This window comes from Triturus cristatus, chromosome 7 (assembly GCF_964204655.1).
Source record: "Triturus cristatus chromosome 7, aTriCri1.1, whole genome shotgun sequence".
Lineage (NCBI taxonomy): Eukaryota > Metazoa > Chordata > Amphibia > Caudata > Salamandridae > Triturus > Triturus cristatus.
In genome coordinates, this window is record NC_140590.1 from 1,830,359,192 (window position 1) to 1,830,369,388 (window position 10,197).

Consider the following 10,197-nt stretch of genomic DNA (forward strand, 5'->3'; position numbering starts at 1 on the left):
CCCTCCTCAAGAGGCCATCAGCCAACATGAACCAACTGAGTAACTTCGGAACCCATCTCCCTGCTCCCCTATCCAGCCAAAGTGATTGAGAAGGCTATCACCAAAAAACTCACAACCCGTCTCGAGCTTCACCACCTATTAGACAACATGCAGTGGGGATTCAGAAAAAAATAAGGAGGTTGCTTATTCTCCTACATTGCCCCCAAAACATGTAATGACTGCCATCAACACATCAGAGCCTCCTCCTCATTGAACTGACTCTTCACAAAACACAGTGGGGGCCACAGGCCTACACATCTGCCTAAACGTCTGAATACCCTCACAGATAATTAGTACACTATACAAATCTACATAACATAGCATAACATGATGTAAAAAAACAAAACATAACAATTGTTCTTGCTTTATTGCTCCATGGACTTTGTGGATTCTCCACATTCTCCTGTTTGATCATTCTTGCTCTTTGCCTTGCTGCTTGGCCTGGATAACTGGAAGATTTTTTCTCATCTCTCGGTTTTCCATTCCTGCTGGATATTATTTTTTGAACAATACAAGAGTCCCACTTACATCCTGGCTTATGGCATTGTTTCTGAAGATTGTAGGTCATTCCTACATGCACAACAGACTCTCCAGGCATTGCCAAGAAGACCTCTCCTTGACACTTGGTCCACCTTGATCTAACACCTTTGGTCTTGGTCCTCCTGCCTGTGGTCCTTTTTTCCATGAATCTCCAAGTACTGGTGCTCTTTGGTCTGTTTACCTAGTTCTACTACACCTGGCCTGGTTGTCCACATCCCTCATTGTTGTGGTCCACGGCCTTGTATTACTTCTTGCTATTGACCTTCTATACCGTTGGCCCTTATCCTGTTCCTCCTTGTCTATTTGTTCTTGGCCCCCTCTTTCATTAGTACCTTAGCCCTTATAGATTAAGTCTCCTTAGGCCAAATTGTCCTTGTTCTGCTCCTCATGGTTCTGACCGTACTAGCACTACTGGTAATCTATATCCTGGCCACTTAATGTCCTGTGGTTTATCAACATCCTCTCACCGGGCCTATGCCTTCCTTCCCCAATTCCCATTAACTATGATTTTGGCCAGTTAAAGCCTTCAAGTCTGTGACTCAGAGTATTATATTTTTGGGTCCAGATTTCTTTTGCTGAGACACAACTGTCAGGGACAGGACTGAGGGCCCAGTAGAGATAATATCTTGCCTAAATAAATCACTGCTTAGCATGTTAAACATGAAAATACCATTCACAAGTCACATTGGGAGGGTCTCTCAAAAGTCAGTGTGGTTGATGGAGTCACTCATGACATGGGGCCTTTAGGCATCTATGCCTCAAACCCTCTCTGCTGGGTGAATTGTATGAAAAAGGGTGTTTATTCAGCTGGCAGCTGAATAAATTCCTGCCAGGAATTGCTCACACGCATTGAGTATCTATCTCCTTCTTTTACTGCCCCTCTTTCACAGAGGCCCCATTAAACATACTGGGTAAGGAATGCCACCTCATCATGAGACAAGCTACATCTGGAAGACAATAGTTTCAGGAAAAAAACAAAGGTCCAAAAAATTGTGAGAAAACCCATGGAGTCAGGGTCAGGTCGAAGTGAGATGAAGTCAGGGTCAGGCATTGCCACCAAGCCGAGAAAACAGAAAACACTATTTCATCCATAAACTGTTGCACAACCTACCACTTTGTGAATGTGATTCATGACAGTGTGCATACTACAAGCATTAGATCTATATCTTACTCAATTTCTGGACCTCTGCCTAATGGTGTTTTCTGAAAATGTTGTTCTTTGCAATACTGTATGTTGTGAGCATTAAGTGTAAATAGTTTAGGGATTATACAGAAGCTATGACCTTTTCTACATACAGACTTGTGACAAGAATTTCATGTCAATATCGTTCACAATAAGTGTTACAAGAACCTATGCAAGAGGATGTTTTATCCACTAAAATGTTGGTGAAAGAGAAACGTTTTCATCATAAAATTGCATAATTGGGAATTTCACCAGGGTCATAATCCACTAAACCACTAAGCCCTCAACTAACAAGTCAATTAATATTGTTTGTGTATTTTTTTCAGATTGTCTGCAAATCCAAGGAAAGATACATCGTTGGTTAGATGGAGGAAGAAAATCTTACCTTGGAGGACAACTTCCTGATTGTGGGATTTTCAGATCTTCCACAGCTCCAAATTCCCCTAATTGGTGCATTTGCACTTGTGTATGTGATTACTTTGATTGGAAATCTACTTATAATCTCAATAATATGCTCCAGCCCATCTCTGCACACTCCCATGTATTTTTTTCTCATTAATTTGTCCTTTGTAGACATCAGTTTAATATCAGTCATTTCCCCACAAATCCTTGTCCATTTCTTTCTGAAAGGCACACTTATTTCACTCACTGAATGTCTGCTGCAAATCAATTTTTTTGTGCTCCTTCTGGTGACAGAATTCTTTCTCCTCGCAGTCATGGCCTTTGATAGGTATGCGGCCATTTGCAAACCCCTGCATTACATAACTATCATGAACAAGACTATCTGCCCCCAGCTGGCTGCAGTGTGCTGGCTCGGTGGTCTTGTGCTTTCACTGCCACACACAGTACTGCTGTCTCAGTTCTCCTACTGCCAGTCCCATATCATAAACCACTTCTACTGTGATTTCAGTACGCTGCTAAAGCTATCTTGCACCAGCACCCACATTATTCAGACACTGACCTATGCATTTGGATCAACTTTTGAGCTGGTGCCATTCATTATTGTCATCACATCTTACGTGAAGATCATCTCAGTGATCCTGAAGATGACGTCTACAGAGGGGAGGCGCAAGGCCTTCTCAACCTGTGGCTCCCACCTCACTGTGGTCATTTTATTCTATGGATCTATTTGTCCTACATACATGAGACCTGCATCAACATTTTCAATCAAAGAAAACAAGATCTTGTCTTTGCTGTACACCACTCTTCCTCCATTGTCCAACCCCATCATATACAGTCTTAAAAACACAGAGTTTAAAAATGCCCTGAGGAGGAAAAAGGAAAAGGAAACAGTATAGACTACAGGACCATAAAAACTATTTTCCTGACAACAATGTTTTGATAATGATTGATCTAACTGGTATAGCCTCAGAGCTACCTTTGACAATGTGCTTAAATATATGTAGGAGACGTGCTCCTGTGAAGTTCATAGATGTAATTCGATTATTTATGCATAGAGTGTTTAAAAAGCACAGTTTTGGATAAGTGATCGTGTGGTCTTTGCTTGCCCCAACTGAGAGAATGATGTGGTTTCTTACTGTCTGTGCCAGGAAGTGGACCTCAAGATATTCTACTTTTTTATCAGGTGTTCAGTGATGTGGTTGTAGAATACTTGGGAGTGGCTACACCAGCCTGAAGTACAGTATGCTTTTTCAAAATGTGTCTATAAATTTGACTAAATCTTTCTTCTAGTCGTCGCAACTGTAATATTTTGAGATCTCCCTCTACTTTTATTTTTGTTATCTTGAAAATGTATCTTTTGTTCTTCAGAAGATGACTTTTTTCTTTTAAACCATGAGTTTTCATCCAATGCTTTTCTAGACTTATTATTTACCTTCATGGTACGCCTATGTTTTCAATTAAGCCAGAGTGCCTCCGCTATAGTTGCAGTTGTCACACGGTTTCATGTGGAATCACTTTGTTGAAAATTTCGATGAGCGAGTGGTGAAATTGGTTGATAGATATCAGTGTATTCAGTGGTTGTATTGCAGACAATTCTGACTGGAATTTGGCAGTCTTGAAGGTCTTGCATGTCTGTTGAGAGAGGCGATGTTAGTGGCTACTGTAAAGATTGTGCATTTGGGAGGTTTACGTTAAAGTAAAAGATATGATGATCTCTCAAAGTGATTCACTGTTTTCTGATGACTGAGATGATGTCATTTGTGTGGCTCTTTTCACAAATCAATTATAAATTAAGCACCTCAAGATCATTGAGTAGAGTCCCATCTACTTTAGATAAGGTTTGTCAAACTAGACGTAAGGGTTTCTAAAGATACAAGAATTAGAGTAGTAATTTGGACTATCCAATACAGATTCCTGGAGGGCAACTGCGGGGAGGAGTAAGACAGTGAAATTCAGAAATGTGGAGCTGTGAATAAGTAACGATCTTTTGAGTACGTTTTTTACTTTCCGTATTCCCAAGCATCACTTCTGTAGTAACTTACAGTCTTGTAGTAACTTACACATTTGTAATAAATAATGGAGGTATGGACTTAAAATAAAACCCTGTAAGATAAAATGGTAAATTAAATTACATTTGTTAAAATAGTTAAACTTATAAATAAATATAAATTGATGAAAAAAAAATTATGGTGCATACTTATTATTTAATTAGAAAATACTAAACAATTTTAATTTATATCTATAAATTCACTGAAACAAATAGGTGTCATGGGTGTTATAGTTAGCTGGACATTTCCCTCGTACAAAACCCTAGAAATTCCCCTGTTATAGTTAGTTCAGCTAAGTATAACTCGCGCCCCGGCAATGCACTGCTGATGACGTCACATATTACATCACTCATGACATGGTCAGTGACATCACTGATGACATCACTGATGACATCTCAAATTACATCACTGATGACATCACTGATGACGTCATCCAGTGACTGTGTGTTTATGTAAAGTTTAAATATGTTTTATATATTTATAGTGAAGAACCTGTGAAAGAATGAGTGGGTGTACAAGTGCGTGAATGGATGATTTTCTAGGTGCGTAACTGACTCTATAAGTGAGTCATTAAATGTATCTTACTGCAGACTAGTGACTAAACTGTGTGAATGTCTATATGTGTCTATGTGTTGGTGTATAAGTGGCTGCATGGTTTTGTGAATAGCTATATGAGTGTCTATATGGGTTATTGATTGGTTGTCTGAGTATCTGTATGGGTATCTGAGTGTTTGTGTGGGTAGGGTGTGTGTGACTCTGTGACTAGATGTGTGAGTGGGTGATTCAGTGGGTGCATGGTTTTAAGAGTGCATCTGTGATAGACTGTATGGTTGGGTGAGTGTACATATGGGTGTGTTAGTGATTCAATGTATATCTCAGTTGTACATGTGTTAGTAAATACATATGTGAAATGCAGTGTATATGTGTGTAACAGTATATAACTATCTATATGTGAGAGTGTGTGATTTTGGGAGTGGCTGTATTCGCCATAGTGCAAGGATATCTGTGTCATGTGCTGTTTGTTTTTTTTCTGCAGGAAGACACAGAATTTGTTAGTATGTTTATGAGTAAGTGAACTTCAGTGTGTTTAACTGTATACGTGAGTAAATTGAACTGTGATTAATTATTTGCATGACTGACTAGATGTGCCAGTTCCTCAATGGATAAATGGCGGTGTGAAATGTCTATATAGTTGTATAAATGCACAGAGTGCCTGTAAGTATGAGTGACTGTAGAAGGTGAGTGAGTGGACATGTATGTAGACCTAAAAGTCAATAAGTGGGTAAGTACTTATTGGTATTGGAGTATCTATGGTTGTCAAAATGGTTGTCTGAAATTTTGAGTCGGTGTATCAAAGGTTATATTAGGGTGTGAAAAGATGCACTAATTTCTCACATGGATGACGCCATCAGTGATGTCATCAGTGATGTTATTTGAGATGTCATCAGAGATGTCATCAGTGATGTCACTGACCATGTCATGAGTGATGTAATATGTGACGTCATCAGCAGTGCATTGCCGGTGCGCGAGTTATAGTTTAGCTGAACTAACTATATCAGGGGAATTGCTAGGGTTTTGTATGAGGGAAATGTCCAGCTAACTATAACACCCCTGAAACCTATGGTTTTTTTAGTGAATTTCTAAGGTTTTTTAAATGCCAATTCCTAACTATAACGCCCCTGAAACCTTTGGTTTTTTCAGTGAATTTCAAAGGTTTTTTAAATGCCAATTCCTAACTATAACATGCATGAAACCTAAGGTTTTTTCTGTGAATTTCAAAGGTTTTTTAAATGCTAATTGCTATCTATAACTTATCTCTAAAGATATCATCAAAAGCATTCTTTTTTAAATTAGGGTGCACATTAGTTTTGTGGAAAAGCATCTTTGTAATTGGTTAAGAAAAAGCAGTTTCAACAGTGGAGTACATATCATAGGATACAATTTGCTCAGCTCAACCACACCTGCTACTTGCATTTGGAAGGCACTGTTCGAACTTAAAACAATCGTGAACTTTTAACCTGCACGTGTCATTAAATGTTCAAGAAAATGTTGCAAAAAAATATCGTTAAGTTTTAAAAAGTTGATGAACTTTTAAACTGCACGTGTTGTAGAATGTTCTAGAAAGTGTGTTGATAGAATACGTTGCACTTCTGACTTCTATGTGTTGTTGAATATTTAAAAAACGGTTTATATGGAAAATTAAAAAGAAACCAATAGACAGAAGTTTTGAAACCTAAAAGAATCAAGGAACTATTCTTATTTATTCTTTACATGTATTTATGTATGGAGCAACAAAATTATAGACACAACAACACTCGGAAGAGGAAGAAGCAGGGATTGGGGGGAGGGGGATGATGGGCAGAATGGCACACATGCACAATTAAGTACAACACACATATAGACTAACTATGGCCAAAATGAAACACACCAACAAGGAGCACAAATCACACAACTCGCCAACATCACACCACTGAACGAGCATAGAAGTGAAAACCACGTTGCATTCATACAGGATGTGTACAAAGGCCAGTCGTTGGAGTTGTGGGATGTCTGCAACCGTGGGCATCATGGATGAGATGCCCAGCATGTGGCACATGGTCGAGTTCACTGTGTGTTATGTTGCCAAACGGCTGCTCCTCCCTCCCACGAGCCCCCACACTTTTGTACAGTGCGCTGTTGTATCTCGTGCACTCATACGGCACACCATTGTAATGCCTATTTGCACATGTCCTGCTACATTCCAACTACACCATCACAGTGCCGTTTGGAGGTGGTGCATACCACTTTAAAACATTCACTGCTGCGGCTTTTGTAGCAGGCCACACCAGAACACAGAGACACACTTACCGCACTTACTGTACACGGACATGTCCGAAACACCCGTTCTCCTTGCCGGATAGGCACACCCCTGCAATGACCTGTGAACCCCAGACCAGCACACACCAGTTGTGCATGCAGGAGAATGTGTGCATAGCTACATGTCCAGGATCACTGCCAACACTGAGGTGACAGCACACTGTGATGTTGCAGGGCTCGTGCCTATCATGCTAAGACAATGACCACACGGACACACTTGCTAAGATGTGGGTTTGGGGGGCATTGGCGGTCCTGGAGTTGTTGAGATGAGACTTATGGCCCTCATGGGTATCCCTGTATCATGCTCATTGACTCTATGGCACCTGTGGGTGTTTTGGTGTGGCTCTTGGCTGTGTTCCCTTTCATGGAGCAGGTAGTTGTCCTGCTTATCACCTGCAGAAAGCAGGTGTAAAATCCCTGGTGCTAACGTGTCTTATCGCAGGAATATGTTTTGCATTGCAATTGGTGTGAAAGTTGTGATGTGATTTCTTTCGTGTACAGAACAATATACGAACTGAGCAGTGTATCTCGTCATGATCCAGTACCTGACGCACTATATCCAAACAATATAAATACAATGATATTTCTTAATAGATTTTGTGTGTACACTGTAAGTGAAGCCAATACCTCAGTGCAATTCAATACATGTTTTTAGTATTTAGAATAAATCGGAAAAGTGCACCTTGTGTTTTTTTTGCACGGGAACGGCTAGTCTCCATTTCATTTTCAGCACTTTAACGGAAGTAAAGTGAGATAAATCTAACACACTATTCAGAAGTTGGTGCAAACTGCAGATATCACCAGTATTCCAGCGATAAGTGCCCCAAAATTTAACACCATGGTGGACTCCATCAAATAACAGTAATAAGAACAAGAAAGAGTCACACAGCAGTTAAGAGAACAACCCAAAATGTTAATAATTTTTTTTTTCAAACTTAATTTTTTTATTAACATATATAACAACAATAAACTAATAAACAAAATGTATCAAAAATAATGCAAAACAACAAGGCGCAACACTCCTGTGGGGACCATGGATGTCGACAACAGACCTGGAAAATCAGATAGATTGTTAAAAAAATCCAACATGCTATTCTCAACAAAACACCACAAGAAACAAATCACAGATATATAACATGCATACAGCTAACAAAATGTTATAATTTTAACTTACAAAAACTGTAAATATTGCCGCTTTAAAATATTTACCGAATGTGAGGAATTTTTTTTGCAGAAGGCACCACGCCCACAACGTTTTTCTTCAGTGGTGAAGAAATGTTTTAGTTTTCCCAAAGGGCAAACAAAGACCAATGCCACCTTGGTCACATGCAAGATTTGCAAAACAGTTCTGTCACAAGGGGATCCTAACAAGAAATACTCATACGGCACGGCAAGTATGATGAAACACGTAAGGACCCTTCATCTGAACAAGGTTGCACGAGAAGAGTGCAAACAGATGAGAAACACTCCTATTCTGTATCTATAAAAAAGAATCACAAATAAATGTATATTAATAACTTACAAAATTATACTATTCCATTACTGTACAAACACATTTTATATAAATACTGACTAATAAACTATGTCCCTGAACCACAAGTGTGACGATGGTTAAAACACTACATGCATAGTGCATACTACTTTGAAGCAGTTCATGCCCTAAAGTCTACCTCACGAAGGGCCATATGTAAGTAACATACTATTTACCGATTTATAAATACCGAATTTTACCGATTCAGTATTTAAGAATCGGTAAATAGTATGTAGGTAAAAAATTGGTAAATTTTACCGAATCGGAAAAATTCGGAATTTAAGAATCGGTATTTACCGATTCTGTAATGAGGCATACCTTCCCATTGATTCCATGGGCCTGGAGGCCCATAGGAATCAATGGGAAGCCATTCACCATTACCGATTTGGTAAATACCGATTCGGTAATGGGGGAAGCATATTCAAGGGTGGCAGGGTGTCACATTGACACCCTGTTGCACCCCTGATTCGTGCATGTGTGCCTAAGGGCATGTATGTCTGCCACATGGCAGTGTCAAAACAGGAAAAAATTGATTTCTGAAAGGTATTTGGTATTTATCACCAACCTGTATTTGGTGGTAAATACCGAATCCTGAATACAAAAAATCACTCACTTGAGTGCTCCCTACATATGATTTAAGGATTCGGTAATTTACCGAATCTGTATTTTACCCATTCAGTATTTTACCGATCCATTACCGATTCGGTAAATTACCGAATCCTTAAATCATGCCTCCTACATCTGAAATGCCTAAATACCGGTCGGTAACGGGTTTTAAGGTGGCCCATTTATAACTGTTTTCTGACAATACTGAATACACATGGGCCTGGCTAGAACTCCACAGGGCGGGCACAGAATGTATACCCATATCCAGGCCCCTGCCACCCAAAAAGCATAGACAGAAATCATAACCTGAAAGGGCGCACCAAACAACTAGTGGAGCGGGAGAGGGCAGCAGTGGTGGAAGCTGGAGACACAGGACTTGCGCTCACTTTTCGGAGGCCTCTCAGAGCAACTCAGACTCCAATAACCAGCTGGAGGGGTTCCGGGGAGGACCACAGCTGACTCCGAGGATGGCAGATGATTTAGAGCCAAGCATTGCTGGTGGGGTCTGCCAAGATTGCTGCAGCCTGGTGGGCAGGTATTTAGAGGGGTTGCTGGCGAATGGGGGTGTGGGGGAAGAACACCCCTGGGATACAATCTTTGACTTGGGCGAAGGTCAATTAAGGCCGCCTTTGAAACCGTTTCACTCGCCCCCCCTTCCACCACTATGTGCATGTAAGATTGTGTTTCAGAGGAATAGACATTGGGGCATTTCATCAAGACGATTATCGCCGCTTTAGCTGCCGTTTTCGGCCGTAAAGCGGCGATAATCCTAACACGGTATTAGCAAGGGCACGCTAACCGGCTTTAGCATGTGCCATTGCACATTTCACTAACACCTTGCATCTCATCGCTAATGATATACAATGTAGGCGTTCCTTGCGGGAATAACTGGAGAAATGTCGCTAACCGACATTTCTCCAATTATCAAGGGAATCGCGAACAAGGATAGTGATAAGAAAAGTAGCGCTAACCATGGTTATCACTAATTTTCT

At 40.2% G+C, this 10,197-nt stretch overlaps 1 pseudogene; it reads left to right on the forward strand.

The window, feature by feature from the left end:
* Positions 1 to 2,127: 2,127 nt before the first annotated feature.
* Positions 2,128 to 3,075, forward strand: LOC146813322 (olfactory receptor 5V1-like; annotated as a pseudogene).
* The last annotated feature ends 7,122 nt before the right edge of the window (positions 3,076 to 10,197 follow it).